The 26,950-nt window shown below is 48.1% G+C and overlaps 42 non-coding genes across 42 annotated transcripts; all 42 read left to right on the plus strand.

The window, feature by feature from the left end:
• The first annotated feature begins 2,649 nt into the window (after positions 1 to 2,649).
• Positions 2,650 to 2,722, plus strand: TRNAA-AGC (transfer RNA alanine (anticodon AGC)). The gene has a single exon. It is a non-coding gene; the product is annotated as a tRNA-Ala (tRNA).
• Positions 2,723 to 2,911: 189 nt separating this feature from the next.
• TRNAA-AGC (transfer RNA alanine (anticodon AGC)) lies at positions 2,912 to 2,984 on the plus strand. The gene has a single exon. It is a non-coding gene; the product is annotated as a tRNA-Ala (tRNA).
• Positions 2,985 to 3,691: 707 nt separating this feature from the next.
• TRNAA-AGC (transfer RNA alanine (anticodon AGC)) lies at positions 3,692 to 3,764 on the plus strand. Its single transcript has one exon. It is a non-coding gene; the product is annotated as a tRNA-Ala (tRNA).
• Positions 3,765 to 9,312: 5,548 nt separating this feature from the next.
• On the plus strand, positions 9,313 to 9,385 carry TRNAA-AGC (transfer RNA alanine (anticodon AGC)). The gene has a single exon. It is a non-coding gene; the product is annotated as a tRNA-Ala (tRNA).
• Positions 9,386 to 9,571: 186 nt separating this feature from the next.
• On the plus strand, positions 9,572 to 9,644 carry TRNAA-AGC (transfer RNA alanine (anticodon AGC)). Its single transcript has one exon. It is a non-coding gene; the product is annotated as a tRNA-Ala (tRNA).
• A 710-nt stretch (positions 9,645 to 10,354) lies between these two features.
• TRNAA-AGC (transfer RNA alanine (anticodon AGC)) lies at positions 10,355 to 10,427 on the plus strand. The gene has a single exon. It is a non-coding gene; the product is annotated as a tRNA-Ala (tRNA).
• A 187-nt stretch (positions 10,428 to 10,614) lies between these two features.
• On the plus strand, positions 10,615 to 10,687 carry TRNAA-AGC (transfer RNA alanine (anticodon AGC)). Its single transcript has one exon. It is a non-coding gene; the product is annotated as a tRNA-Ala (tRNA).
• A 190-nt stretch (positions 10,688 to 10,877) lies between these two features.
• On the plus strand, positions 10,878 to 10,950 carry TRNAA-AGC (transfer RNA alanine (anticodon AGC)). Its single transcript has one exon. It is a non-coding gene; the product is annotated as a tRNA-Ala (tRNA).
• A 189-nt stretch (positions 10,951 to 11,139) lies between these two features.
• On the plus strand, positions 11,140 to 11,212 carry TRNAA-AGC (transfer RNA alanine (anticodon AGC)). The gene has a single exon. It is a non-coding gene; the product is annotated as a tRNA-Ala (tRNA).
• A 189-nt stretch (positions 11,213 to 11,401) lies between these two features.
• TRNAA-AGC (transfer RNA alanine (anticodon AGC)) lies at positions 11,402 to 11,474 on the plus strand. The gene has a single exon. It is a non-coding gene; the product is annotated as a tRNA-Ala (tRNA).
• Positions 11,475 to 11,661: 187 nt separating this feature from the next.
• On the plus strand, positions 11,662 to 11,734 carry TRNAA-AGC (transfer RNA alanine (anticodon AGC)). The gene has a single exon. It is a non-coding gene; the product is annotated as a tRNA-Ala (tRNA).
• A 450-nt stretch (positions 11,735 to 12,184) lies between these two features.
• TRNAA-AGC (transfer RNA alanine (anticodon AGC)) lies at positions 12,185 to 12,257 on the plus strand. The gene has a single exon. It is a non-coding gene; the product is annotated as a tRNA-Ala (tRNA).
• A 452-nt stretch (positions 12,258 to 12,709) lies between these two features.
• On the plus strand, positions 12,710 to 12,782 carry TRNAA-AGC (transfer RNA alanine (anticodon AGC)). The gene has a single exon. It is a non-coding gene; the product is annotated as a tRNA-Ala (tRNA).
• Positions 12,783 to 12,971: 189 nt separating this feature from the next.
• Positions 12,972 to 13,044, plus strand: TRNAA-AGC (transfer RNA alanine (anticodon AGC)). Its single transcript has one exon. It is a non-coding gene; the product is annotated as a tRNA-Ala (tRNA).
• A 447-nt stretch (positions 13,045 to 13,491) lies between these two features.
• On the plus strand, positions 13,492 to 13,564 carry TRNAA-AGC (transfer RNA alanine (anticodon AGC)). The gene has a single exon. It is a non-coding gene; the product is annotated as a tRNA-Ala (tRNA).
• A 1,229-nt stretch (positions 13,565 to 14,793) lies between these two features.
• Positions 14,794 to 14,866, plus strand: TRNAA-AGC (transfer RNA alanine (anticodon AGC)). The gene has a single exon. It is a non-coding gene; the product is annotated as a tRNA-Ala (tRNA).
• A 704-nt stretch (positions 14,867 to 15,570) lies between these two features.
• Positions 15,571 to 15,643, plus strand: TRNAA-AGC (transfer RNA alanine (anticodon AGC)). The gene has a single exon. It is a non-coding gene; the product is annotated as a tRNA-Ala (tRNA).
• A 190-nt stretch (positions 15,644 to 15,833) lies between these two features.
• Positions 15,834 to 15,906, plus strand: TRNAA-AGC (transfer RNA alanine (anticodon AGC)). The gene has a single exon. It is a non-coding gene; the product is annotated as a tRNA-Ala (tRNA).
• Positions 15,907 to 16,351: 445 nt separating this feature from the next.
• TRNAA-AGC (transfer RNA alanine (anticodon AGC)) lies at positions 16,352 to 16,424 on the plus strand. Its single transcript has one exon. It is a non-coding gene; the product is annotated as a tRNA-Ala (tRNA).
• Positions 16,425 to 16,614: 190 nt separating this feature from the next.
• On the plus strand, positions 16,615 to 16,687 carry TRNAA-AGC (transfer RNA alanine (anticodon AGC)). Its single transcript has one exon. It is a non-coding gene; the product is annotated as a tRNA-Ala (tRNA).
• Positions 16,688 to 16,876: 189 nt separating this feature from the next.
• Positions 16,877 to 16,949, plus strand: TRNAA-AGC (transfer RNA alanine (anticodon AGC)). Its single transcript has one exon. It is a non-coding gene; the product is annotated as a tRNA-Ala (tRNA).
• A 973-nt stretch (positions 16,950 to 17,922) lies between these two features.
• Positions 17,923 to 17,995, plus strand: TRNAA-AGC (transfer RNA alanine (anticodon AGC)). The gene has a single exon. It is a non-coding gene; the product is annotated as a tRNA-Ala (tRNA).
• A 450-nt stretch (positions 17,996 to 18,445) lies between these two features.
• Positions 18,446 to 18,518, plus strand: TRNAA-AGC (transfer RNA alanine (anticodon AGC)). Its single transcript has one exon. It is a non-coding gene; the product is annotated as a tRNA-Ala (tRNA).
• A 710-nt stretch (positions 18,519 to 19,228) lies between these two features.
• On the plus strand, positions 19,229 to 19,301 carry TRNAA-AGC (transfer RNA alanine (anticodon AGC)). Its single transcript has one exon. It is a non-coding gene; the product is annotated as a tRNA-Ala (tRNA).
• A 189-nt stretch (positions 19,302 to 19,490) lies between these two features.
• TRNAA-AGC (transfer RNA alanine (anticodon AGC)) lies at positions 19,491 to 19,563 on the plus strand. Its single transcript has one exon. It is a non-coding gene; the product is annotated as a tRNA-Ala (tRNA).
• A 189-nt stretch (positions 19,564 to 19,752) lies between these two features.
• TRNAA-AGC (transfer RNA alanine (anticodon AGC)) lies at positions 19,753 to 19,825 on the plus strand. Its single transcript has one exon. It is a non-coding gene; the product is annotated as a tRNA-Ala (tRNA).
• A 188-nt stretch (positions 19,826 to 20,013) lies between these two features.
• TRNAA-AGC (transfer RNA alanine (anticodon AGC)) lies at positions 20,014 to 20,086 on the plus strand. Its single transcript has one exon. It is a non-coding gene; the product is annotated as a tRNA-Ala (tRNA).
• A 189-nt stretch (positions 20,087 to 20,275) lies between these two features.
• Positions 20,276 to 20,348, plus strand: TRNAA-AGC (transfer RNA alanine (anticodon AGC)). The gene has a single exon. It is a non-coding gene; the product is annotated as a tRNA-Ala (tRNA).
• Positions 20,349 to 20,796: 448 nt separating this feature from the next.
• On the plus strand, positions 20,797 to 20,869 carry TRNAA-AGC (transfer RNA alanine (anticodon AGC)). Its single transcript has one exon. It is a non-coding gene; the product is annotated as a tRNA-Ala (tRNA).
• Positions 20,870 to 21,057: 188 nt separating this feature from the next.
• TRNAA-AGC (transfer RNA alanine (anticodon AGC)) lies at positions 21,058 to 21,130 on the plus strand. Its single transcript has one exon. It is a non-coding gene; the product is annotated as a tRNA-Ala (tRNA).
• A 190-nt stretch (positions 21,131 to 21,320) lies between these two features.
• On the plus strand, positions 21,321 to 21,393 carry TRNAA-AGC (transfer RNA alanine (anticodon AGC)). The gene has a single exon. It is a non-coding gene; the product is annotated as a tRNA-Ala (tRNA).
• A 449-nt stretch (positions 21,394 to 21,842) lies between these two features.
• On the plus strand, positions 21,843 to 21,915 carry TRNAD-AUC (transfer RNA aspartic acid (anticodon AUC)). The gene has a single exon. It is a non-coding gene; the product is annotated as a tRNA-Asp (tRNA).
• Positions 21,916 to 22,103: 188 nt separating this feature from the next.
• On the plus strand, positions 22,104 to 22,176 carry TRNAA-AGC (transfer RNA alanine (anticodon AGC)). The gene has a single exon. It is a non-coding gene; the product is annotated as a tRNA-Ala (tRNA).
• Positions 22,177 to 22,363: 187 nt separating this feature from the next.
• TRNAD-AUC (transfer RNA aspartic acid (anticodon AUC)) lies at positions 22,364 to 22,436 on the plus strand. Its single transcript has one exon. It is a non-coding gene; the product is annotated as a tRNA-Asp (tRNA).
• A 187-nt stretch (positions 22,437 to 22,623) lies between these two features.
• Positions 22,624 to 22,696, plus strand: TRNAA-AGC (transfer RNA alanine (anticodon AGC)). The gene has a single exon. It is a non-coding gene; the product is annotated as a tRNA-Ala (tRNA).
• A 448-nt stretch (positions 22,697 to 23,144) lies between these two features.
• Positions 23,145 to 23,217, plus strand: TRNAA-AGC (transfer RNA alanine (anticodon AGC)). Its single transcript has one exon. It is a non-coding gene; the product is annotated as a tRNA-Ala (tRNA).
• A 189-nt stretch (positions 23,218 to 23,406) lies between these two features.
• TRNAA-AGC (transfer RNA alanine (anticodon AGC)) lies at positions 23,407 to 23,480 on the plus strand. The gene has a single exon. It is a non-coding gene; the product is annotated as a tRNA-Ala (tRNA).
• Positions 23,481 to 24,470: 990 nt separating this feature from the next.
• Positions 24,471 to 24,543, plus strand: TRNAA-AGC (transfer RNA alanine (anticodon AGC)). Its single transcript has one exon. It is a non-coding gene; the product is annotated as a tRNA-Ala (tRNA).
• Positions 24,544 to 24,732: 189 nt separating this feature from the next.
• Positions 24,733 to 24,805, plus strand: TRNAA-AGC (transfer RNA alanine (anticodon AGC)). The gene has a single exon. It is a non-coding gene; the product is annotated as a tRNA-Ala (tRNA).
• Positions 24,806 to 25,773: 968 nt separating this feature from the next.
• Positions 25,774 to 25,846, plus strand: TRNAA-AGC (transfer RNA alanine (anticodon AGC)). The gene has a single exon. It is a non-coding gene; the product is annotated as a tRNA-Ala (tRNA).
• A 187-nt stretch (positions 25,847 to 26,033) lies between these two features.
• Positions 26,034 to 26,106, plus strand: TRNAA-AGC (transfer RNA alanine (anticodon AGC)). The gene has a single exon. It is a non-coding gene; the product is annotated as a tRNA-Ala (tRNA).
• Positions 26,107 to 26,816: 710 nt separating this feature from the next.
• Positions 26,817 to 26,889, plus strand: TRNAA-AGC (transfer RNA alanine (anticodon AGC)). The gene has a single exon. It is a non-coding gene; the product is annotated as a tRNA-Ala (tRNA).
• Positions 26,890 to 26,950: the final 61 nt, after the last annotated feature.

Consider the following 26,950-nt stretch of genomic DNA (forward strand, 5'->3'; position numbering starts at 1 on the left):
CAACTCGTAAACACCACATTACAGCACACCTCCTAAACGAATGTTTTCGTGTTCTCATCTCTGAAGATATTGCTTAGAGATCCTCTGCAGTTTTTTGTATTATAGTCACCTGCATATTCGGCAAAAGGCCAAAAACAATTGATCACGTGGCCAATGAAGGCTGAGACTCCACATTCCATTCGACCAACTTTCACAGAACAAAAAAAAACGCTGATCTGGTGAGGCAGCATGGGATCTGGCACTTACAAATCCAAAATTATTTCGAAGAGCCTCACAACCTAATTATATTGCTTAGGCTTAGGTGTATAGGAAAGTACAATGGCAGTAAAGCATGACGACATCAGCCCTACTAAACGTGTTTCACATGTACGTCAGCTAAACAGGCATAATCGGGACATCCGAGAGTGGGTTGAACTATTATAATATTGTTGAAACTCGATTTAACCTAGTCAGGACCATGCACTAAATAAAAGTGGCATGCATGTTCGTCAGCTAAGAAAGAAATTTTTTGATGTTTCAAATTTTAAGGTAACGCTATTACAGCATTATCTTTGCCGCCGACCCACGCACCAGTGCGTGTGAGAAGATCGCAAATGTGGCTCGAGATCATCCCCGACATGGGTCCTTCCCTGTGCTAGGATTACGTTTAGTTGATAAAGGCCAGCTATGAACTATTTTACCTAAGACATATGGGTGCCGTCATCTTGGGGTGTTAATTGTATGTTTTCTTGTTTCTGTATATTGTGATACGAATAAATAAGAGCAATAAAACATCGTATTCATCAACTACATCATTTTCATGTGCATGCATCCACCATAACATTGTTCATTTAGTTGTGAGAGACGTAAAACACATATGTTAACAGCACAACAAGAAGGCACTGTAACCCTTCCGTAAAATAATGTACATATTGTGGTCATGCAAAGCTCTGACTTGCTACCGATATGGGAAGACTCATAAAACAAATGTAGGTGTTGTGTGTGCAATGAGACAATCATAGCACTGAGGATAGTTTCTGTGCTGTGTGTGACACAAACCATAGAATAACAACCACCTATGCCATGGAGCCCGGTACATGAGCGAGCTACTAATTTCCTTGCTGTGTCGTACATATAATTCGGCGCAAACCATCGTCACAATAAAAATAGGGCCCTGGGTCACGCACCTCCATGTTTTGGCGCGATAACACTAAAGCGTAAGAAGACATCGTTTCTGTAAGAATTCGAAAAAAAAACTTGCTTTTTCAATCAACCATCGATGGGAAAAGTTCGTTACATAAGTTTGCTGGTCAAGTTAGTTCGTCAAAGCACAAAGTCCTGCAGTGTTTTCCAACGAAGGTAAATTTCTTCAGTTGGTCAGGAACTTTGTGAAACTGGGCTTTGTTAGATCGAGATTCAACCTGAAAGCATTGACTGTGCAAAGGTATCATTACTTTCTGCTGTCCTCTGTTGAACTTGAAAAATCAAGAATTATAGAAAAATAACAGGGCCTATATGAGCAGGTCTAGAAACTGAATTATCATTCGAAGTACTGGTGTCAATACACAACACCGGCAAACTTTTTTTTCATTGCTGCAGTGACACACATTTCGCGTAATTATTCGAATGAAATAATTGCCGCAATACTGTTAAGTTTGGCCTGGAAATTCGTCTGGTCAGACGCCATTGTGCGTAAGCCGGTCCACTGGGAAGGCTCTCAATCCCTTCGGCGCCCAGTCTGACAGATGCTGTCGAAGATGTGAGCAATTATCCAGACCATGCGGCAAGCAAAGGCGAGTTCCCTTCTTTCAAATGCGGCCTTTTTGTCGTCTCTTCGAGCAGAAGCGGTGAATGATGCCCTCGGCCACTCCGCGGGCGACGGGGAAGCTGGCGTGACCGGCGCCAGAGCTGACAGGAGAGTGGCGCTCCTTTTAATCCCCAATCAAGTAGACGACCGGCCAGCTGCCTGTGCCCGCCAGGCATTGTCCCGGCAGGCCGGAGGATGAGACATCGTGTCGCCACGACGCCACGACGAGGGAGGACAACAAAGAAAGCATCTTCCTGGAAGAGACAGCGGCGGCCACCGCAAATCACACCGCTAATTGAGCGAACAAAATCGGCGGACCCTTTGAGGTATGCTGTCCGGATCGTGGGATCTCTCGACTAGCGGCACACACACGACGAGGAAGAGCCCTGCTGGCGCCACCTTGCAGTGCAGTGTTCATGACCCAATCTTGGACGTTCACGTGGACCGTGCATGCTTGTACCCCTCACCTGTTGTGCGTGTGTGATTGGTGCTCCCCTCAGAGAGGAGGAGCCCGACAGGGCTTAAAACGACGCCGCATAGTGCTGGACGTCGCTCTGAACTATGTAACGTTCAACCACCACGCTCGTGGTTTGTGAAACCACTAACTTTTCTTTTCTGTAAATATGTGTAAATAGTGCCATAAGCCTGTTTGTTCTCGTGTCCTCCTGCGACCTTCCTTCCGAACCTTAAGAACTGGTGGCCGCGGTGGGATGCCATCATGAGCAACCTTCTTCCCCAACTTTACAATACACAGCAGGCGACGCGAGAAAACCAGTTCTCAGCTGACGCGACTTCCCTCTTTCTCCACAAAATTCATCACATTTTACCAATCAGCTTGAGAGCATAACAATTGACTCTCCGTCCGGGGTGTGGCTCAGATGGTAGAGCGCTCGCTTAGCATGCGAGAGGTACTGGGATCGATACCCAGCACCTCTAGACCTTTTTTTTTATTGTTTGCCGTGGCAGGTCATGTTTTGCTTGATTTATGAAACAAAACAGTGCGCGATACAAGCAGCCGTCGACGCGAGAAAACCAGTTCTCAGCTGACGCAGCTTCCCTCTTTCTCCACAAAATTTGTCACCTAATTACCGATCAGTTTGTGAGCATAACAATTGGCTCTACATCGGAGGTGTAGCTCAGATGGTAGAGCGCTCGCTTAGCATGCGAGAGGTACTGGGATCGATACCCAGCAACTCCAGACCTTTCTTTTATTCCTTGCTGTGGCAGGTCATGTCTTGCTTGATTTATAAAACAAAACAGTGCGCGATACAACCAGCCTTCGACGCGAGAAAACCAGTTCTCAGCGGACGCGGCTTCATTCTTTCTCCACAAAATTTGTCACCTAATCACCGATCAGTTTGTGAGCATAACAATTGACTCTCCGTCCGGGGTGTAGCTCAGATGGTAGAGCGCTCGCTTAGCATGCGAGAGGTACTGGGATCGATACCCAGCATCTCCACGCTTTTTTTTATTCATTGCGATGGCAGGTAATGTTTTGCTTGATTTATAAAACAAAACAGTGCGCGATACAAGCAGTCGTCGACGCGAGAAAACCAGTTCTCAGCTGACGCGGCTTCCCTCTTTCTTTACAAAATTTGTCACGTAATTACCGATCAGCTTGTGAGCATAACAATTGACTCTCCGTCGGGGGTGTAGCTCAGATGGTAGAGCGCTCGCTTAGCATGTGAGAGGTACTGGTATCGATACCCAGCACCTCCAGTCCTTTTTTTATTCGTTGCTGCGGCAGGCCATGTTTTGCTTGATTCATAAAAAAAACAGCGCGCGATACAAGCAGCCGTCGACGCGAGAAAACCAGTTCTCAGTTGACGCGGCTTCCCTCTTTCTCCAAAGTATTTGTCACGTAGTTGCCGATCAGCTTTTGAGCATAACAATGGACTCTCCATCGGGGGTGTAGCTGAGATGGTAAAGCGCTCGCTTAGCATGCGAGAGGTACTGGGATCGATACCCAGCACCTCCAGTCCTTTTTTTATTCATTGCTGCGGCAGGTCATGTTTTGCTTGATTTATAAAACAAAACAGCGCGCGATACAAGCAGACGTCGACGCGAGAAAACCAGTTCTCAGTTGACGCGGCGTCCCTCTTTCTCCAAAGTATTTGTCACGTAATTACCGATCAGCTTTTGAGCATAACAATGGACTCTCCATCGGAGGTGTAGTGTAACGAATGGGAAGGAAGGACGCTGGTGGCATACGGAAACAGAACATGGGTTTATGACATTATTTACACATATTTACAGAACAGAAAGGTTAGTGGTTTCACAAACCACGAGCGTGGTGGTTGAACGTTACATAGTTCAGAGCGACGTCCAGCACTCTGCGGCGTCGTTTTATGCCCTGTCGGGTTCCTCCTCTCCGAGTCGAACACCAATCACGCACACACAGGTGAGGGGGCGAGCATGCACGGTCCACGTGAACACTGCATTGTGGTGGCGCCAGCAGGGCTCTTCCTCGTCGTGTGTGTGCCGTTAGTCGAGAGTTCCCACGATCCTGGCCGCATACTTCAAAGGGTCCACCGCACAGCTCGCCCAATTAGCGGGGCGATCTGCGGTGGCCCTCACGGGCTCTTTCAGGAAGACGCCGTCCTTGTTGCCCTCTTTCGTCGTGGCGTCGCGGCGACACGACGTCTCCTCCTCAGGCCAGCAGGGACAATGCCTGGCGGGCATAGGCAGTCGGCCGGTCGGCTACTTGACTGAGGATTAAAGAAGCGCCGCTCCGCCGTCAGCTCTGTCGCCGGTCACGCCAGCTTTCCCGTTGCCCAATGAGTCGCCGAGTGTATTAGTCACCGCTTCTGCTTGAAGGTACGACAAAAGGGTCCGCATTTGAAGGACAGGAACTCGCCTTTGCTTGCTGTTTGGTCTGGATAATCGCTCAAATCTTCGACAGCGTCTGTCAGACTGGGCGCCGAAGGGATTGAGAGCCTTTCCATAGGACCGGCTTACTCACAACGGCGACTGCCCAGATGAATTTCCAGGCCAAACTTAACAGCTCCTCCGCCGCCCGGAAAATCTCGGCTGGCCAGCGCTCCCAACCGCTGGGCACGAAGAGAATGGTTGGTGACGAGGACGATGGCCTGGTTTTTCTCTCTGCAGCTACGAACTCGAAACCGACTCCCAAACCAGCTCACAATGATAGACAACAGCAAGGTGAACCACACAACACTACCATGCTGCAGCCAAGCACATTGGACCCGCTTAGGACCCTCCAGGCTTCTCAAGAAACACAAACAAAAGAGAAACCTGTACGCTAAAATTTTGAGACAATTTGGTGCCGCCAAAGTTACAACAATCATGGATGTGGAGATGCTTATCAAAGATGGAATTAATTGCTGTGTGAGAAAAGCACACAAAGGCAAACATAATTGGGCCCCATATAACCATAATCCTATCCTTTACAAAACTAGCTTTCTCCTACCATCCGCACTACTAAGTTGTAACTTGCATTTAACTTCATGACTCATTTCATGAAACACAACCAAATACCTAAATTCCACACAAATGCAGCCTGAACCTACAAAAGGTAACTGGGCGCATTCTCTATTCTCTCAATAACCGAACTGTGTAAACCCTTAAAACGCATCCCTAATCTCAACGTTCGGTATATAACATAATGCTCAGCTAAAGAATCCACCTGATCCCTGAGCACATACTAAAATCACAAAGGGAAATGCAACTCGTGTACTAACACGCTCATTAACTGAATGTAGCGTCATGCCAGCCCATGTTTTTAAAGAACGCACAGGACGATGCTGTGCGCCCTAGCACGACATCATACTCTCATTCAAAGAACGGTACCACACCAATCGCACTCCTAACCGTAGGCCATTTCCCTGTAACTCAAGTAAAAACACTTGCAATGTTTTTTTTGTAATCTAGAAGGGGAAAAAACTGCATCTAAACAAACTAGCCATGAAGATGCCACAGGAACACCGCTTTAAAATCAAATATAAACAAACAAATATGTTTCCAAAAAACTCCTGTGTCCGACTCTCCAGCCTACAGCTGTCGCTCCCTCTTCAGTCGTACACGTGGCGGTCGAGGACTTGGCGGATTTCGAGGGCGCGCGAGGCAATGTCGCGTAAGTGCTACAAGCTGAAAAGCGCAGTCACGCATCATTCGCGATTTCTGCGGGCTTTTGTCAATCTGGCGGAGGGAACTCGAGCATTTCAAGGGAAAGAGTGACGGTGTCCTCTTTGGTCTAGCTTCCGAGCGGTGTTTAGCTATTGTGGCCTTTCTTCTAGGACCACGTCGAGACTCCTTTCCATGAAAAGCCCTAAATCTCCCCCGCGCATACCGTCGCGAGCATGCGCGCTGCGGCCTACCACCTCGCCGCTGGCGTTTTGCTGCACGACACAAAGGCCTCCCCGTCGAACTGGCCGATAACCCACTTTTCCGTTGTTCACCCGGCTGATTGCTACCTCCTTCATCCCTTCGCTTTGTCACTCGTGTACGCTTCTTCCTTTTACGGCGGCGTTTGCGACCGACCTTTCCCTCATTGGTTTGAAATTGGTCGCGGGTTGATTCATCGGCAGTACTACAGTTCAAAGGCAACCCATGATACTTGCCCTTTCCACGTGATTGCATTTGTAAAGAACCCACTATTCTTTTACTTGTTGTCCGGTGGCTCGGACTCATGTAGGATAACTTTGACGCCGATGAGAAACGCCTAATTTTGCCTGCTATGCTCAAATTTTGCGAGCTTTCTTCAACACGCATAGTGCCTTTTTTCGCGCTCGCGGCTCTTTGGCGTCTCTTGCGTCTGCGCCGCTTTTTGCGTCTCATTTCCGAGCCTCCTGATCGCATCTCACACTCGCGAACCCTCACACACCTTGCGTCAGCTGTTGAATCCACGCAGTCTAAATGATTTTCTGCAAAATCATCTCTCTCGCACTTAAGACTGGTGGAAAGCTCAACACACTCAAGAACACTGCCGCAGTTTTCCTTCACACAATCTACCTCGAATAGGTAGGAGCTGTCGGCCACAGTACTGTGATTCTCACTCTCTGCTTTGGCTGCTGCTCCTGAGCTTTCTCGGGTTTCCTTGCCTACTACCACATTGTTTGCAAGTTTCACCGTCGCGACAACCTCAGTTGAGGCCTGTACCAGCCTGTCTACAGATATCCTAGCTGTTTCGCTAGCATATAACTGGCACAGCACCTCGTCGCACACACTCTGGCCTTTGTCGGTCTCTCTACTCAGAGCAGCACCTTTCGCAGCTCTCAAACTCGATTCGGCTTTGAAACTGCTGCTATTTTCACACGTGCTAGCCTTCTCTTTGGCTCTAAACTGCACCTCACTAATTTGATCGTCGCACTTCTCGTGCGCTACACTTGCGGATGGCTGAATCTTTCGCCTCATTGCCTCGATTTTCTCTTCCAATTGTTCGAGCACGAAGGCGCGTGCTCGATTACGCTCTTTTCTATCCCTTTTTTTCCTTTTCTTCCCTTTCTTTTTTCTGTGTTCGTTCCTCCAACCTTTTTAAAGCTTTTAACGCGGTATCAATATCCACCTCACTGGCGCTTTCCAAAATTAGCTCTAAAATTTCGAAACTGCCCATTCCTTCCTTAACCTTAATACCCAGGTCTTCACAAATGTACAAAAGACCATCTTTTAGCAGTGTCCTCACCTCCATGATTGCCGTTGTACTTTGGTCCTGCATTTCACACATAATTAGGTGATCACTACAACTCAAAACTCACAAAAGGTAGTCTCCCTAATTCACACACAATCCAGCTTCTAATAAACTCACACAATTGAAGCCTGGAAAGTCAAAGCAAAGACCAAGCACTCACCACAGCACAGCACCATGTCGTGAAGTTCATCTCACCGCTGCCAACCGGTTGTACAGGGTCGGGAAGGAAGGAGGTAGGTCGTTCGCTGATGGCATCCCACCACTGCCAACCAGTTCTTAAGGTTCGAAAGGAAGGACACTGGAGGATACGAGAACAAACAGGGTTTATGACATTATTTACACATATTTACAGAAAAGAAGGGATAGTGGTTTCCCAAACCACGAGCGTGGTGGTTGAACGTTACATAGTTCAGAGCGACGTCCAGCACTCTGCGGCGTCGTTTTATGTCCGGTCGGGCTCCTTCTCTCCGAGTCGAACACCAATCACGCACACACAGGTGAGGGGGCGAGCATGCACGGTCCACGTGAACACTGCACTGTGGTGGCGCCAGCAGGGCTCTTTCTCATCGTGTGTGTGCCGTTAGTCGAGAGTTCCCACGATCCTGGCCGCATACTTCAAAGGGTTCCACCGCACAGCTCGCCCAATTAGCGGGGCGATTAGCGGTGGCCGTCACGGGATCTTTCAGGAAGACGCCGTCCCTGTTGCCTTCTTTCGTCGTGGCGTCGCGGCGACACGACGTCTCCTCCTCCGGCCAGCAGGGACAATGCCTGGCGGACATAGGCAGTCGGGCGGTCGGCTACTTGACTGAGGATTAAAGAAGCGCTGCTCCGCCGTCAGCTCTGTCGCCGGTCACGCCAGCTTTCCCGTTGCCCGATGAGTCGCCGAGTCCATTAGTCACCGCTTCTGCTTGAAGGGACGACAAAAGGGTCCACATTTGAAGGACGGGAACTCGCCTTTGCTTGCTGTTTGGTCTGGATAATTGCTCAACTCTTCGACAGCGTCTGTCAGACTGGGCGCCGAAGGGATTGAGAGCCTTTCCATAGGACCGGCTTACTCACAACGGCGACTGCCCAGATGAATTTCCAGGACAAACTTAACAGTAGCTCAGAAAGTAGAGCGCTCGCTTAGCATGCGAGAGGTACTTGGATCGATACCCGGCACCTCCAGTCCTTTTTTTTATTCATTGCTTTGGCAGGTCATGTTTTGCTTCATTTATAAAACAAAACAGTGCGCTATACAAGCAGCCGTCGACGCGAGAAAAGCAGTTCTCAGCTGACGCGGCTTCCTTGTTTCTCCAAAATTTTCGTCACGTAATTACCGATCAGCTTGTGAGCATAACAATTGACACTCCGTCGGAGGTGTAGCTCAGATGGTAGAGCGCTCGCTTAGCATGCGAGAGGTACTGAGATCGATACACAGCACCTCCAGACCTCTTTTCTTATTCGTTGCTGTGGCTGGTCATTTTTTGTTTGATTTATAAAACAAAACAGTGTGCTATACAAGCAGCCGTCGAGGCGAGAAAACCAGTTCTCAGCTGACGCGACTTCCCTCTTGCCCAAAAATATTCGTCACGTAATTACAGATCAGCTTGTGAGCATAACAATTGACTCTCCGTCGGCGGTGTAGCTCAGATGGTAGAGCGCTAGCTTAGCATGCGAGAGGTACTGGGATCGATACCCAGCACCTCCAGACCTCTTTTTTTATTCATTGATGCGGCAGGTCATGTTTTGCTTGATTTATAAAACAAAGCAGTCTGCTATACAAGAAGCCGTCGACGCGAGAAAACCAGTTCTCAGCTGACGCGACTTCCCTCTTTCCCCAAAATATTCGTCACGTAATTACCGATCAGCTTGTGAGCATAACAATTGACTCTCCGTCGGGGGTGTAGCTCAGATGGTAGAGCGCTCGCTTAGCATGCGAGAGGTACTGGGATCGGTACCCAGCACCTCCACGCCTTTTTTTTATTTTTGTGCTATCAACTGTCTCATTCTATTTGGTTGATAGACAGGAAGAAGCGTAATAAAGATGCGCGGGCACGAGGAAACCGCTCCGCAATGCCGTCAGTGTTCTTCCTTTATTGCCAACGGTGGCAGGCGAGCACAGATGAGGTCGTCAACATATGCTTGGCATCTCCGTCAGGGGTGTAGCTCAGATGGTAGAGCGCTCGCTTAGCATGCGAGAGGTACTGGGATCGATACCCAGCACCTCCAATCCTTTTTTTATTCATTGCTGCGGCTGGTCATTTTTTGTTTGATTTATAAAACAAAACAGCGCGCGATACAAGCAGCCGTCGACGCGAGAAAACCAGCTCTCATCTGACGCGGCTTCCCTCTTTCTCCACAAAATTCGTCACGTAGTTACCGATCAGCTTGTGAGCATAACATATGCCTCTACATCGGTGGTGTAGCTCAGATAGTAGAGCGCTCGCTTAGCATGCGGGATGTACTGGGATCGATACCCAGCATTTGCAGTCCTTTTTTTTTATTCGTTGCAGCGGCAGGTCATGTTTTGCTTGATTCATAAAAGAAAACAGCGTGCGATACAAGCAGCCGTTGACGCGAGAAAACCAGTTCTCATTTGACGCGGCATCCCTCTTTCTCCAAAGCATTTGTCACATAATTACCGATCAGCTTTTGAGCATAACAGTGGGCTCTCCATCGGGGGTGTAGCTCAGATGGTAGAGCGCTCGCTTAGCTTGCGAGAGGTACTGGGATCGATACACAGCACCTCCAGTCCTTTTCTTTATTCGTTGCAGGGGCAGGTCATGTTTTGCTTGATTTATAAAACAAAACAGCGCGCGATACAAGCAGCCGTTGACGCGAGAAAACCAGTTCTCATTTGACGCGGCTTCCCTCTTTCTACAAAGCAATTGTAACGTAATTACCGATCAGCTCCTGAGCATAACTATGTACTCTCCATCGGGGGTGTAGCTCAGATGGTAGAGCGCTCGCTTAGCTTGCGAGAGGTACTGGGATCGATGCCCAGCACCTCCAGTCCTTTTTTTTATTCATTGCTGCGGCAGGTCATGTTTTGCTTGATTTATAAAACAAAAAACGCGCGATACAAGCAGCCGTTGACGCGAGAAAACCAGTCCTCATTTGACGCGGCTTCCCTCTTTCTCCAAAGCATTTGTCACATAATTACCGATCAGCTTTTGAGCATAACAGTGGGCTCTCCATCGGGGGTGTAGCTCAGATGGTAGAGCGCTCGCTTAGCTTGCGAGAGGTACTGGGATCGATACCCAGCACCTCCAGTCCTTTCTTTTTTATTCGTTGCTGCGGCAGGTCATGTTTTGCTTGATTTATAAAACAAAACAGCGCGCGATACAAGCAGCCGTTGACGCGAGAAAACCAGTCCTCATTTGACGCGGCTTCCCTCTTTCTCCAAAGCATTTGTCACATAATTACCGATCAGCTTGTGAGCATAACTACGTACTCTCCATCGGGGGTGTAGCTCAGATGGTAGAACGCTCGCTTAGCATGCGAGAGGTACTGGGATCGATACCCAGCACCTCCAGTCCTTTTTTTTTATTCATTGCTGCGGCAGGTCATGTTTTGCTTGATTTATAAAACAAAACAGCGCGCGATACAAGCAGCCGTTGACGCGAGAAAACCAGTCCTCATTTGACGCGGCTTCCCTCTTTCTCCAAAGCATTTGTCACATAATTACCGATCAGCTTGTGAGCATAACTACGTACTCTCCATCGGGGGTGTAGCTCAGATGGTAGAACGCTCGCTTAGCATGCGAGAGGTACTGGGATCGATACCCAGCACCTCCAGTCCTTTTTTTTTATTCATTGCTGCGGCAGGTCATGTTTTGCTTGATTTATAAAACAAAACAGCGCGCGATACAAGCAGCCGTTGACGCGAGAAAACCAGTTCTCATTTGACGCGGCTTCCCTCTTTCTCCAAAGCATTTGTCACGTAATTACCAATCAGCTTGTGAGCATAACTATGTACTCTCCATCGGGGGTGTAGCTCAGATGGTAGAGCGCTCGCTTAGCTTGCGAGAGGTACTGGGATCGATGCCCAGCACCTCCAGTTCTTTTTTTTATTCGTTGAAGTGGCAGGTCATGTTTTGCTTGATTTATAAAACAAAAAACGCGCGATACAAGCAGCCGTTGACGCGAGAAAACCAGTTCTCATTTTACGCGGCTTCCCTCTTTCTCCAAAGCATTTGTCACGTAATTACCGATCAGCTTTTGAGCATAACAGTGGGCTCTCCATCGGGGGTGTAGCTCAGATGGTAGAGCGCTCGCTTAGCATACGAGAGGTACTGGGATCGATACCCAGCATTTCCAGTCCTTTTTTTTATTCGTTGAAGTGGCAGGTCATGTTTCGCTTGATTTATACAACAAAACAGCGCGCGATACAAGCAGCCGTCGACGCGAGAAAACAAGCTCTCATTTGACGCGGCTTCCCTCTTTCTCCAAACTATTCGTCACGTAATTACCGATCAGCTTGTGAGTATAACTATGGACTCTACATCGGTGGTGTCGCTCAGATGGTAGAGCGTTCGCTTAGCATGCGAGAGGTACTGGGATCGATACCCAGCATTTCCAGTCCTTTTTTTCATTCGTTGCTACGGCAGGTCATGTTTTGCTTGATTTAAACAAACAAAACAGCGCGTGATACAAGCAACCGTCGACGCGAGAAAACCAGCTCTCATCTGACGCGGCTTCCCTCTTTCTCCACCAAATTCGTCACGTAATTACCGATCAGCTTTTGAGCATAACAATGGACTCTCCTTCGGGGGTGTAGCTCAGATGGTAGAGCGCTCGCTTAGCATGCGAGATGTACTGGGATCGATACCCAGCATTTCCAGTCCTTTTTTTCATTCGTTGCTACGGCAGGTCATGTTTTGCTTGATTTAAACAAACAAAACAGCGCGTGATACAAGCAGCCGTCGACGCGAGAAAACCAGCTCTCATCTGACGCGGCTTCCCTCTTTCTCCACAAAATTCGTCACGTAATTACCGATCAGTTTGTGAGCATAACAATTGACTCTACATCGGGGGTGTAGCTCAGATGGTAGAGCACTCGCTTAGCATGCGAGAGGTACTGGAATCGATACCCAGCATTTCCAGTCCTTTTTTTTCATTCGTTGCTACGGCAGGTCATGTTTTGCTTGATTTAAACAAACAAAACAGCGCGTGATACAAGCAGCCGTCGACGCGAGAAAACCAGCTCTCATCTGACGCGGCTTCCCTCTTTCTCCACCAAATTCGTCACGTAATTACCGATCAGCTTTTGAGCATAACAATGGACTCTCCATCGGGGGTGTAGCTCAGATGGTAGAGCGCTCGCTTAGCATGCGAGATGTACTGGGATCGATACCCAGCATTTCCAGTCCTTTTTTTCATTCGTTGCTACGGCAGGTCATGTTTTGCTTGATTTAAACAAACAAAACAGCGCGTGATACAAGCAGCCGTCGACGCGAGAAAACCAGCTCTCATCTGACGCGGCTTCCCTCTTTCTCCACAAAATTCGTCACGTAATTACCGATCAGTTTGTGAGCATAACTATGTACTCTCCGTCGGAGGTGTAGCTCAGATGGTAGAGCGCTCGCTTAGCATGCGAGAGGTACTGGGATCGATACCCAACACCTCCAGTCCTTTTTTATTCGTTGCAGCGGCAGGTCATGTTTTGCTTGATTCATAAAAGAAAACAGCGCGCGATACAAGCGGCCGTCGACGCGAGAAAACCAGCTCTCATCTGACGCGGCTTCCCTCTTTCTCCACAAAATTCGTCACGTAATTACCGATCAGTTTGTGAGCATAACTATGTACTCTCCGTCAGGGGTGTAGCTCAGATAGTAGAGCGCTCGCATAGCATGCGATAGGTACTGGGATCGATACCCAGCATTTCCAGTCGTTTTTTTTATTCGTTGCAGCGGCGGGTCATGTTTTGCTTGATTTATAAAACAAAACAGTGCGCGGTACAAGCAGCCGTTGACGCGAGAAAACCAGTTCTCATTTGACGCGGCTTCCCTCTTTCTCCAAAGCATTTGTCACGTAATTACCAATCAGCTTGTGAGCATAACTATGTACTCTCCATCGGGGGTGTAGCTCAGATGGTAGAGCGCTCGCTTAGCTTGCGAGAGGTACTGGGATCGATGCCCAGCACCTCCAGTCCTTTTTTTTTTATTCATTGCTGCGGCAGGTCATGTTTTGCTTGATTTATAAAACAAAACAGTGCGCGGTACAAGCAGCCGTTGACGCGAGAAAACCAGTTCTCAGTTGACGCGGCTTCCCTCTTTCTCCAAAGCATTTGTCACGTAATTACCGATCAGCTTCTGAGCATAACAGTGGGCTCTCCATCGGGGGTGTAGCTCAGATGGTAGAGCGCTCGCTTAGCATGCGATAGGTACTGGGATCGATACCCAGCATTTCCAGTCCTTTTTTTTATTCGTTGCAGCGGCGGGTCATGTTTTGCTTGATTTATAAAACAAAACAGTGCGCGGTACAAGCAGCCGTTGACGCGAGAAAACCAGTTGTCATTTGACGCGGCTTCCCGCTTTCTCCAAAGCATTTGTCACGTAATTACCGATCAGATTTCAGCATAACAGTGGGCTCTCCATCGAGGTGTAGCTCAGATTGTAGAGCGCTCGCTTAGCATGCGAGAGGTACTGGGATCGATACCCAGCACCTCCAGTCCTTTTTTTTATTCGTTGCAGCGGCGGGTCATGTTTTGCTTGATTTATAAAACAAAACAGTGCGCGGTACAAGCAGCCGTTGACGCGAGAAAACCAGTTGTCATTTGACGCGGCTTCCCTCTTTCTCCAAAGCATTTGTCACGTAATTACCGATCAGATTTCAGCATAACAGTGGGCTCTCCATCGAGGTGTAGCTCAGATTGTAGAGCGCTCGCTTAGCATGCGAGAGGTACTGGGATCGATACCCAGCACCTCCAGTCCTTTTTTTTATTCGTTGCAGCGGCGGGTCATGTTTTGCTTGATTTATAAAACAAAAACAGCGCGGGATACAAGCAGCCGTTGACACGAGAAAACCAGTTCTCATTCGACGCGGCTTCCCTCTTTCTCTAAAGCATTTGTCACGTAATTACCGATCAGCTTTTGAGCGTAACAGTGGGCTCTCCATCGTGGGTGTAGCTCAGATGGTAGAGCGCTCGCTTAGCATGTGAGAGGTACTGGGATCGATACCCAGCATTTCCAGTCCTTTTTTTATTCATTGCTTCGGCAGGTCATGTTTTGCTTGATTTATAAAACAAAACAGCACGCGATACAAGCAGCCGTTACGCGAGAAAACCAGTTCTCATTTGACGCGGCTTCCCTCTTTCTCTAAAGCATTTGTCACGTAATTACCGATCAGCTTTTGAGCATAACAGTGGGCTCTCCATCGGGGGTGTAGCTCAGATGGTAGAGCGCTCGCTTAGCATGTGAGAGGTACTGGGATCGATACCCAGCATTTCCAGTCCTTTTTTTATTCATTGCTTCGGCAGGTCATGTTTTGCTTGATTTATAAAACAAAACAGCACGCGATACAAGCAGCCGTTACGAGAGAAAACCAGTTCTCATTTGACGCGGCTTCCCTCTTTCTCTAAAGCATTTGTCACGTAATTACCGATCAGCTTTTGAGCATAACAGTGGGCTCTCCATCGTGGGTGTAGCTCAGATGGTAGAGCGCTCGCTTAGCATGTGAGAGGTACTGGGATCGATACCCAGCATTTCCAGTCCTTTTTTTATTCATTGCTTCGGCAGGTCATGTTTTGCTTGATTTATAAAACAAAACAGCACGCGATACAAGCAGCCGTTACGCGAGAAAACCAGTTGTCATTTGACGCGGCTTCCCTCTTTCTCCAAAGCATTTGTCACGTAATTACCGATCAGCTTTTGAGCATAACAGTGGGCTCTCCATCGTGGGTGTAGCTCAGATGGTAGAGCGCTCGCTTAGCATGTGAGAGGTACTGGGATCGATACCCAGCATTTCCAGTCCTTTTTTTATTCATTGCTTCGGCAGGTCATGTTTTGCTTGATTTATAAAACAAAACAGCACGCGATACAAGCAGCCGTTACGCGAGAAAACCAGTTCTCATTTGACGCGGCTTCTCTCTTTCTCTAAAGCATTTGTCACGTAATTACCGATCAGCTTTTGAGCATAACAGTGGGCTCTCCATCGGGGGTGTAGCTCAGATGGTAGAGCGCTCGCTTAGCATGCGAGAGGTACTGGGATCGATACCCAGCACCTCCAGTCCTTTTTTTTTATTCATTGCTGCGGCAGGTCATGTTTTGCTTGATTTATAAAACAAAAACAGCGCGGGATACAAGCAGCCGTTGACACGAGAAAACCAGTTCTCATTTGACGCGGCTTCCCTCTTTCTCTAAAGCATTTGTCACGTAATTACCGATCAGCTTTTGAGCATAACAGTGGGCTCTCCATCGGGGGTGTAGCTCAGATGGTAGAGCGCTCGCTTAGCATGTGAGAGGTACTGGGATCGATACCCAGCATTTCCAGTCCTTTTTTTACTCATTGCTTCGGCAGGTCATGTTTTGCTTGATTTGTAAAACAAAACAGCACGCGATACAAGCAGCCGTTACGCGAGGAAACCAGTTGTCATTTGACGCGGCTTCCCTCTTTCTCCAAAGCATTTGTCACGTAATTACCGATCAGCTTTTGAGCATAACAGTGGGCTCTCCATCGTGGGTGTAGCTCAGATGGTAGAGCGCTCGCTTAGCATGTGAGAGGTACTGGGATCGATACCCAGCATTTCCAGTCCTTTTTTTATTCATTGCTTCGGCAGGTCATGTTTTGCTTGATTCATAAAACAAAACAGCACGCGATACAAGCAGCCGTTACGCGAGAAAACCAGTTCTCATTTGACGCGGCTTCCCTCTTTCTCTAAAGCATTTGTCACGTAATTACCGATCAGCTTTTGAGCATAACAGTGGGCTCTCCATCGGGGGTGTAGCTCAGATGGTAGAGCGCTCGCTTAGCATGCGAGAGGTACTGGGATCGATACCCAGCACCTCCAGTCCTTTTTTTTTATTCATTGCTGCGGCAGGTCATGTTTTGCTTGATTTATAAAACAAAAACAGCGCGGGATACAAGCAGCCGTTGACACGAGAAAACCAGTTCTCATTTGACGCGGCTTCCCTCTTTCTCTAAAGCATTTGTCACGTAATTACCGATCAGCTTTTGAGCATAACAGTGGGCTCTCCATCGTGGGTGTAGCTCAGATGGTAGAGCGCTCGCTTAGCATGCGGGATGTACTGGGATCGATACCCAGCACCTACAGTCCTTTTTTTTATTCATTGCTGCGGCAGGTCATGTTTTGCTTGATTTATAAAACAAAAACAGCGCGGGATACAAGCAGCCGTTGACACGAGAAAACCAGTTCTCATTCGACGCGGCTTCCCTCTTTCTCCAAAGCATTTGTCACGTAATTACCGATCAGCTTTTGAGCATAACAGTGGGCTCTCCATCGTGGGTGTAGCTCAGATGGTAGAGCGCTCGCTTAGCATGCGAGAGGTACTGGGATCGATACCCAGCACCTCCAGTCCTCTTTTTTTATTCATTGCTGCGGCAGGTCATGTTTTGCTTGATTTATAAAACAAAAACAGCGCGGGATACAAGCAGCCGTTGACACGAGAAAACCAGTTCTCATTCGACGCGGCTTCCCTCTTTCTCCAAAGCATTTGTCACGTAATTACCGATCAGCTTTTGAGCATAACAGTGGGCTCTCCATCGGGGGTGTAGCTCAGATAGTAGAGCGCTCACATAGCATGCGATAGGTACTGGGATCGATACACAGCATTTCCAGTCCTTTTTTTTATTCGTTGCAGCGGCGGGTCATGTTTTGCTTGATTTATAAAACAAAACAGTGCGCGGTACAAGCAGCCGTTGACGCGAGAAAACCAGTTCTCATTTGACGCGGGTTCCCTCTTTCTCCAAAGCATTTGTCACGTAATTACCGATCAGCTTTTGAGCATAACAGTGGGCTCTCCATCGGGGGTGTAGCTCAGATAGTAGAGCGCTCACATAGCATGCGATAGGTACTGGGATCGATACACAGCATTTCCAGTCCTTTTTTTTATTCGTTGCAGCGGCAGGTCATGTTTTGCTTGATTTATAAAACAAAACAGCGCGCGATACAAGCAGCCGTTGACGCGAGAAAACCAGTTCTCATTTGACGCGGCTTCCCTCTTTCTCCAAAGCATTTGTCACGTAATTACCGATCAGCTTTTGAGCATAACAGTGGGCTCTCCATCGTGGGTGTAGCTCAGATGGTAGAGCGCTCGCTTAGCATGCGGGATGTACTGGGATCGATACCCAGCATTTCCAGTCCTTTTTTTTATTCGTTGCAGCGGCGGGTCATGTTTTGCTTGATTTATAAAACAAAACAGTGCGCGGTACAAGCAGCCGTTGACGTGAGAAAACCAGTTCTGAGTTGACGCGGCTTCTCTCTTTCTCCAAAGTATTTGTCCCGTAGTTACCGATCAGCTTTTGAGCATAAGAACGGACTCTCCATCGGGGGTGTAGCTCAGATGGTAGAGCGCTCGCTTAGCATGCAAGAGGTACTGGGATCGATACCCAGCACCTCCAGTCCTTTTTTTAATTCGTTGCTGTGACAGAACATGTTTTGCTTGATTTATAAAACAAAACAGCGCGCGATACAAGCAGCCGTTGACGCGAGAAAACCAGTTCTCATTTGACGCGGCTTCCCTCTTTCTCCAAAGCATTTGTCACATAATTACCGATCAGCTTTTGAGCATAACAGTGGGCTCTCCATCGGGGGTGTAGCTCAGATGGTATAGCGCTCGCTGAGCATGCGAGAGGTACTGGGATCGATACCCAGCACCTCCAGTCCTTTTTTTTTATTCATTGCTGCGGCAGGTCATGTTTTGCTTGATTTATAAAACAAAACAGCGCGCGATACAAGCAGCCGTTGACGCGAGAAAACCAGTTCTCATTTGACGCGGCTTCCCTCTTTCTCCAAAGCATTTGTCACGTAATTACCGATCAGCTTTTGAGCATAACAGTGGGCTCTCCATCGGGGGTGTAGCTCAGATGGTAGAGCGCTCGCTTAGCATGCGAGAGGTACTGGGATCGATACCCAGCACCTCCAGTCCTTTTTTTTTATTCACTGCTGCGGCAGGTGATGTTTTGCTTGATTCATAAAAGAAATCAGCGCGCGATACAAGCAGCCGTTGACGCGAGAAAAGCAGTTCTCTGCTGACGCGGCTTTCTTCTTTCTCCAAGATATTCGTCACGTAATTACCGATCAGCTTGTGAGCATAACAATTGACTCTCCGTCGTGGGTGTAGCTCAGATGGTAGAGCGCTCGCTTAGCTTGCGAGAGGTACTGGGATCGATACCCAGCACCTCCAGTCCTTTTTTTAATTCGTTGCTGCGACAGAACATGTTTTGCTTGATTTATAAAACAAAACAGCGCGCGATACAAGCAGCCGTTGACGCGAGAAAAGCAGTTCTCTGCTGACGCGGCTTTCTTCTTTCTCCAAGATATTCGTCACGTAATTACCGATCAGCTTGTGAGCATAACAATTGACTCTCCGTCGTGGGTGTAGCTCAGATGGTAGAGCGCTCGCTTAGCTTGCGAGAGGTACTGGGATCGATACCCAGCACCTCCAGTCCTTTTTTTATTCATTGCTGCGGCAGGTCATGTTTTGCTTGATTTATAAAACAAAACAGCGCGCGATACAAGCAGCCGTTGACGCGAGAAAACCAGTTCTCATTTGACGCGGCTTTCCTCTTTCTCCAAAGCATTTGTCACATAATTACCGATCAGCTTTTGAGCATAACTGTGGGATCTCATTCGGGGGTGTAGCTCAGATGGTATAGCGCTCGCTTAGCATGCGAGAGGTACTGGGATCGATACCCAGCACCTCCAGTCCCTTTTTTTTATTCATTGCTGCGGCAGGTCATGTTTTGCTTGATTTATAAAACAAAACAGCGCGCGATACAAGCAGCCGTTGACGCGAGAAAACCAGTTCTCATTTGACGCGGCTTCCCTCTTTCTCCAAAGCATTTGTCACATAATTACCGATCAGCTTTTGAGCATAACAGTGGGCTCTCCATCGGGGGTGTAGCTCAGATGGTATAGCGCTCGCTTAGCATGCGAGAGGTACTGGGATCGATACCCAGCACCTCCAGTCCTTTTTTTTTATTCATTGCTGCGGCAGGTCATGTTTTGCTTGATTTATAAAACAAAACAGCGCGCGATACAAGCAGCCGTTGACGCGAGAAAAGCAGTTCTCATTTGACGCGGCTTCCCTCTTTCTCCAAAGCATTTGTCACATAATTACCGATCAGCTTTTGAGCATAACAGTGGGCTCTCCACCGGGGGTGTAGCTCAGATGGTAGAGCGCTCGCTTAGCATGCGAGAGGTACTGGGATCGATACCCAGCACCTCCAGTCCTTTTTTTTATTCATTGCTGCGGCAGGTCATGTTTTGCTTGATTCATAAAAGAAATCAGCGCGCGATACAAGCAGCTGTCGATGCGAGAAAACTAGTTCTCAGTTGACGCGGCTTCCCTCTTTCTCCAAAGTATTTGTCACGTAGTTACCGATCAGCTTTTGAGCATAACAGTCGGCTCTCCATCGGGGGTGTAGCTCAGATGGTAGAGCGCTCGCTTAGCATGCGAGAGGTACTGGGATCGATACCCAGCACCTCCAGTCCTTTTTTTTTATTCATTTCTGCGGCAGGTCATGTTTTGCTTGATTTATAAAACAAAACAGCGCGCGATACAAGCAGCCGTTGACGCGAGAAAACCAGTTCTCATTTGACGCGGCTTCCCTCTTTCTCCAAAGCATTTGTCACGTAATTACCGATCAGCTTTTGAGCATAACAGCGGGCTCTCCATCGGGGGTGTAGCTCAGATGGTAGAGCGCTCGCTTAGCATGCGAGAGGTACTGGGATCGATACCCAGCATTTCCAGTCCTTTTTTTTTATTCGTTGAAGCGGCAGGTCATGTTTTGCTTGATTTATAAAACAAAACAGCGCGCGATACAAGCAGCCGTTGACGCGAGAAAACCAGTTCTCATTTGACGCGGCATCCCTCTTTCTCCAAAGCATTTGTCACGTAATTACCGATCAGCTTGTGAGCATAACTATGTACTCTCCGTCGGGGTGTAGCTCAGATGGTAGAGCGCTCGCTTAGCATGTGAGAGGTACTGGGATCGATACCCAGCACCTCCAGTCCTTTTTTTACTCATTGCTTCGGCAGGTCATGTTTTGCTTGATTTATAAAACAAAACAGCGCGCGATACAAGCAGCCGTTGACGCGAGAAAATTAGTTCTCATTTGACGCGGCTTCCCTCTTTCTCCAAAGCATTTGTCACGTAATTACCGATCAGCTTTTGAGCATAACAGTGGACTCTCCATCGGGGGTGTAGCTCAGATGGTAGAGCGCTCGCTTAGCATGCGAGAGGTACTGGGATCGATACCCAGCTTTTTCAGTCCTTTTTTTTATTCGTTGCAGCGGCAGGTCATGTTTTGCTTGATTTATAAAACAAAACAGCGTGCGATACAAGCAGCCGATGACGCGAGAAAACCAGTTCTCATTTGACGCGGCTTCCCTCTTTCTCCAAAGCATTTGTCACGTAATTACCGATCAGCATTTGAGCATAACAGCGGGCTCTCCATCGGGGGTGTAGCTCAGATGGTAGAGCGCTCGCTTAGCATGCGAGAGGTACTGGGATCGATACCCAGCATTTCCTGTCCTTATTTTTTTATTCGTTGAAGCGGCAGGTAATGTTTTGCTTGATTTATAAAACAAAACAGCGCGCGATACAAGCAGCCGTTGACGCGAGAAAACCAGTTCTCATTTGACGCGGCATCCCTCTTTCTCCAAAGCATTTGTCACGTAATTACCAATCAGCTTGTGAGCATAACTATGTACTCTCCGTCGGGGGTGTAGCTCAGATGGTAGAGCGCTCGCTTAGCATGTGAGAGGTACTGGGATCGATACCCAGCACCTCCAGTCCTTTTTTTACTCATTGCTTCGGCAGGTCATGTTTTGCTTGATTTATAAAACAAAACAGCACGCGATACAAGCAGCCGTTGACGCGAGAAAACCAGTTCTCATTTGACGCGGCTTCCTTCTTTCTCTAAAGCATTTGTCACGTAATTACCGATCAGCTTTTGAGCATAACAGTGGGCTCTCCATCGGGGGTGTAGCTCAGATCGTAGAGCGCTCGCATAGCATGCGAGAGGTACTGGGATCGATACCCAGCACCTCCAGTCCTTTTTTTTTATTCATTGCTGCGGCAGGTCATGTTTTGCTTGATTTATAAAACAAAACAGCGCGGGATACAAGCAGCCGTTGACGCGAGAAAACCAGTTCTCATTTGAAGCGGCTTCCCTCTTTCTCCAAAGCATTTGTCACGTAATTACCGATCAGCTTTTGAGCATAACAGTGGGCTCTCCATCGGGGGTGTAGCTCAGATGGTAGAGCGCTCGCTTATCATGCGAGAGGTACTGGGATCGATACCCAGCACCTCCAGTCCTTTTTTTAATTCATTGCTGCGGCAGGTCATGTTTAGCTTGATTTATAAAACAAAACAGCGCGCGATACAAGCAGCCGTTGACGCGAGAAAACCAGTTCTCATTTGACGCGGCTTCCCTCTTTCTCCAAAGCATTTGTCACGTAATTACCAATCAGCTTGTGAGCATAACTATGTACTCTCCGTCGGGGGTGTAGCTCAGATGGTTGAGCGCTCGCTTAGCATGCGAGAGGTACTGGGATCGATACCCAGCACCTCCAGTCCTTTTTTTATTCATTGCTGCGGCAGGTCATGTTTTGCTTGATTTATAAAACAAAACAGCGCGCGATACAAGCAGCCGTTGACGCGAGAAAACCAGTTCTCATTTGACGCGGCTTCCCTCTTTCTCCAAAGCATTTGTCACGTAATTACCGATCAGCTTTTGAGCATAACAGTGGGCTCTCCATCGGGGGTGTAGCTCAGATGGTAGAGCGCTCGCTTATCATGCGAGAGGTACTGGGATCGATACCCAGCACCTCCAGTCCTTTTTTAATTCATTGCTGCGGCAGGTCATGTTTAGCTTGATTTATAAAACAAAACAGCGCGCGATACAAGCAGCCGTTGACGCGAGAAAACCAGTTCTCATTTGACGCGGCATCCCTCTTTCTCCAAAGCATTTGTCACGTAATTACCAATCAGCTTGTGAGCATAACTATGTACTCTCCGTCGGGGGTGTAGCTCAGATGGTTGAGCGCTCGCTTAGCATGCGAGAGGTACTGGGATCGATACCCAGCACCTCCAGTCCTTTTTTTATTCATTGCTGCGGCAGGTCATGTTTTGCTTGATTTATAAAACAAAACAGCGCGCAATACAAGCAGCCGTTGACGCGAGAAAACCAGTTCTCATTTGACGCGGCTTCCCTCTTTCTCCAAAGCATTTGTCACGTAATTACCGATCAGCTTTTGAGCATAACAGTGGACTCTTCATCGGGGGTGTAGCTGAGATGGTAGAGCGCTCGCTTAGCATGCGAGAGGTACTGGGATCGATACCCAGCATTTCCAGTCCTTTTTTTTATTCGTTGCAGCGGCAGGTCATGTTTTGCTTGATTTATAAAACAAAACAGCGCGCGATACAAGCAGCCGATGACGCGAGAAAACCAGTTCTCATTTGACGCGGCTTCCCTCTTTCTCCAAAGCATTTGTCACGTAATTACCGATCAGCTTTTGAGCATAACAGTGGACTCTCCATCGGGGGTGTAGCTCAGATGGTAGAGCGCTCGCTTAGCATGCGAGAGGTACTGGGATCGATACCCAGCATTTCCAGTCCTTTTTTTTTTATTCGTTGCAGCGGCAGGTCATGTTTTGCTTGATTCATAAAAGAAAACAGCGCGCGATACAAGCAGCCGTCGACGCGAGAAAACCAGTTCTCAGTTGACACGGCTTCCCTCTATCTGCAAAGTATTTGTCACGTAGTTACCGATCAGCTTTTGAGCATAACAATGGACTCTCCATTGGGGGTGTAGCTCAGATGGTAGAGCGCTCGCTTAGCATGCGAGAGGTACTGGGATCGATACCCAGCACCTCAATTCCTTTTTTTTATTCGTTGCAGCGGCAGGTCATGTTTTGCTTGATTCATAAAAGAAAACAGCGCGCGATACAAGCAGCCGTCGACGCGAGAAAACCAGCTCTCATCTGACGCGGCTTCCTTCTTTCTCCACTAAATTCGTTACGTAATTACCGATCAGCTTGTGAGCATAACAATTACCTCTCCATTGGTGGTGTAAAAAAAAGAGTGGTGTAGGGCAGGTGGTAGGGCGCTCGCTTAGCATGCGGGAGGTACTGGGATCGATACCCAGCATTTCCAGTCCTTTTTTTTATTCGTTGCCGCGGCAGGTCATGTTTCGCTTGATTTATACAACAAAACAGCGCGCGATACAAGCAGCCGTCGACGCGAGAAAACCAGCTCTCATTTGACGCGGCTTCCCTCTTTCTCCAAACTATTCGTCACGTAATTACCGATCAGCTTGTGAGTATAACTATGGACTCTACATCGGTGGTGTCGCTCAGATGGTAGAGCGCTCGCTTAGCATGCGAGACGTACTGGGATCGATACCCAGCATTTCCAGTCCTTTTTTTCATTCGTTGCTACGGCAGGTCATGTTTTGCTTGATTTAAACAAACAAAACAGCGCGTGATACAAGCAGCCGTCGACGCGAGAAAACCAGCTCTCATCTGACGCGGCTTCCCTCTTTCTCCACAAAATTCGTCACGTAATTACCTATCAGCTTTTGAGCATAACAATGGACTCTCCATCGCGGGTGTAGCTCAGATGGTAGAGCGCTCGCTTAGCATGCGAGAGGTACTGGGATCGATACCCAGCATTTCCAGTCCTTTTTTTCATTCGTTGCTACGGCAGGTCATGTTTTGCTTGATTTAAACAAACAAAACAGCGCGTGATACAAGCAGCCGTCGACGCGAGAAAACCAGCTCTCATCTGACGCGGCTTCCCTCTTTCTCCACAAAATTCGTCACGTAATTACCGATCAGTTTGTGAGCATAACAATTGACTCTACATCGGGGGTGTAGCTCAGATGGTAGAGCTCTCGCTTAGCATGCGAGAGGTACTGGGATCGATACCCAGCATTTCCAGTCCTTTTTTTCATTCGTTGCTACGGCAGGTCATGTTTTGCTTGATTTAAACAAACAAAACAGCGCGTGATACAAGCAGCCGTCGACGCGAGAAAACCAGCTCTCATCTGACGCGGCTTCCCTCTTTCTCCAAAAAGTTCGTCACGTAATTACCGATCAGCTTTTGAGCATAACAATGGACTCTCCATCGGGGGTGTAGCTCAGATGGTAGAGCGCTCGCTTAGCATGCGAGAGGTACTGGGATCGATACCCAGCACCTCCAGTCCTTTTTTTTTCATTGCTTTGGCAGGTCATGTTTTGCTTGATTTATAAAAGAAAACAGCGTGCGATACAAGCAGCCGTCGACGCGAGAAAACCAGTTCTCAGTTGACGCGGCTTCCCTCTTTCTCCAAAGCATTTGTCACGTAATTACCGATCAGCTTGTGAGCATAACTATGAACTCTCCGTCGGGGGTGTAGCTCAGATGGTAGACGGCTCGCTTAGCATGCGAGAGGTACTGGGATCGATACCCAGCATTTCCAGTCCTTTTTTTCATTCGTTGCTACGGCAGGTCATGTTTTGCTTGATTTAAACAAACAAAACAGCGCGTGATACAAGCAGCCGTCGACGCGAGAAAACCAGCTCTCATTTGACGCGGCTTCCCTCTTTCTCCAAACTATTCGTCACGTAATTACCGATCAGCTTGTGAGTATAACTATGGACTCTACATCGGTGGTGTCGCTCAGATGGTAGAGCGCTCGCTTAGCATGCGAGAGGAACTGGGATCGATACCCAGCATTTCCAGTCCTTTTTTTATTCGTTGCTGCGGCAGGTCAAGTTTTGCTTGATTCATAAAAGAAAACAGCGCGCGATACAAGCAGCCGTCGACGCGAGAAAACCAGTTCTCAGTTGACGCGGCTTCCCTCTTTCTCCAAAGCATTTGTCACGTAATTACCGATCAGCTTGTGAGCATAACTATCAACTCTCCGTCGGGGGTGTAGCTCAGATGGTAGACGGCTCGCTTAGCATGCGAGAGGTACTGGGATCGATACCCAGCATTTCCAGTCCTTTTTTTATTCGTTGCTGCGGCAGGTCATGTTTTGCTTGATTCATAAAAGAAAACAGCGCGCGATACAAGCAGCCGTCGACGCGAGAAAACCAGCTCTCATCTCACGCGGCTTCCTTCTTTCTCCACAAAATTCGTCACGTGATTACCAATCAGCTTGTGAGCATAACTATGTACTCTCCGTCGGGGGTGTAGCTCAGATGGTAGAGCGCTCGCTTAGCATGCGAGAGGTACTGGGATCGATACCCAGCACCTCCAGTCCTTTTTTTATTCATTGCTTCGGCAGGTCATGTTTTGCTTGATTTATAAAACAAAACAGCGTGGGATACAAGCAGCCGTTGACGCGAGAAAACCAGTTATCATTTGACGCGGCTTCCCTCTTTCTCCAAAGCATTTGTCACGTAATTACCGATCAGCTTTTGAGCATAACAGTGGCCTCTCCATCGGGGGTGTAGCTCAGATGGTAGAGCGCTCGCTTAGCATGCGAGAGGTACTGGGATCAATACCCAGCATTTCCAGTCCTTTTTTTTTATTCGTTGCAGCGGCAGGTCATGTTTTGCTTGATTTATAAAACAAAACAGCGCGCGATACAAGCAGCCGTTGACGCGAGAAAACCAGTTCTCATTTGACGCGGCTTCCCTCTTTCTCCAAAGCATTTGTCACGTAATTACCGATCAGCTTTTCAGCATAACAGTGGGCTCTCCATCGGGGGTGTAGCTCAGATGGTATAGCGCTCGCTTAGCATGCGGGATGTACTGGGATCGATACCCAGCATTTCCAGTCCTTTTTTTTATTCGTTGCAGCGGCGGGTCATGTTTTGCTTGATTTATAAAACAAAACAGTGCGCGGTACAAGCAGCCGTTGACGCGAGAAAACCAGTTCTCAGTTGACGCGGCTTCCCTCTTTCTCCAAAGCATTTGTCACGTAATTACCGATCAGCTTGTGAGCATAACTATGAACTCTCCGTCGGGGGTGTACCTCAGATGGTAGACGGCTCGCTTAGCATGCGAGAGGTACTGGGATCGATACCCAGCATTTCCAGTCCTTTTTTTATTCGTTGCTGCGGCAGGTCATGTTTTGCTTGATTCATAAAAGAAAACAGCGCGCGATACAAGCAGCCGTCGACGCGAGAAAACCAGCTCTCATCTCACGCGGCTTCCTTCTTTCTCCACAAAATTCGTCACGTGATTACCAATCAGCTTGTGAGCATAACTATGTACTCTCCGTCGGGGGTGTAGCTCAGATGGTAGAGCGCTCGCTTAGCATGCGAGAGGTACTGGGATCGATACCCAGCACCTCCAGTCCTTTTTTTATTCATTGCTTCGGCAGGTCATGTTTTGCTTGATTTATAAAACAAAACAG

This window comes from Rhipicephalus microplus, chromosome 9, assembly GCF_043290135.1.
Source record: "Rhipicephalus microplus isolate Deutch F79 chromosome 9, USDA_Rmic, whole genome shotgun sequence".
Taxonomy (NCBI): domain Eukaryota; kingdom Metazoa; phylum Arthropoda; class Arachnida; order Ixodida; family Ixodidae; genus Rhipicephalus; species Rhipicephalus microplus.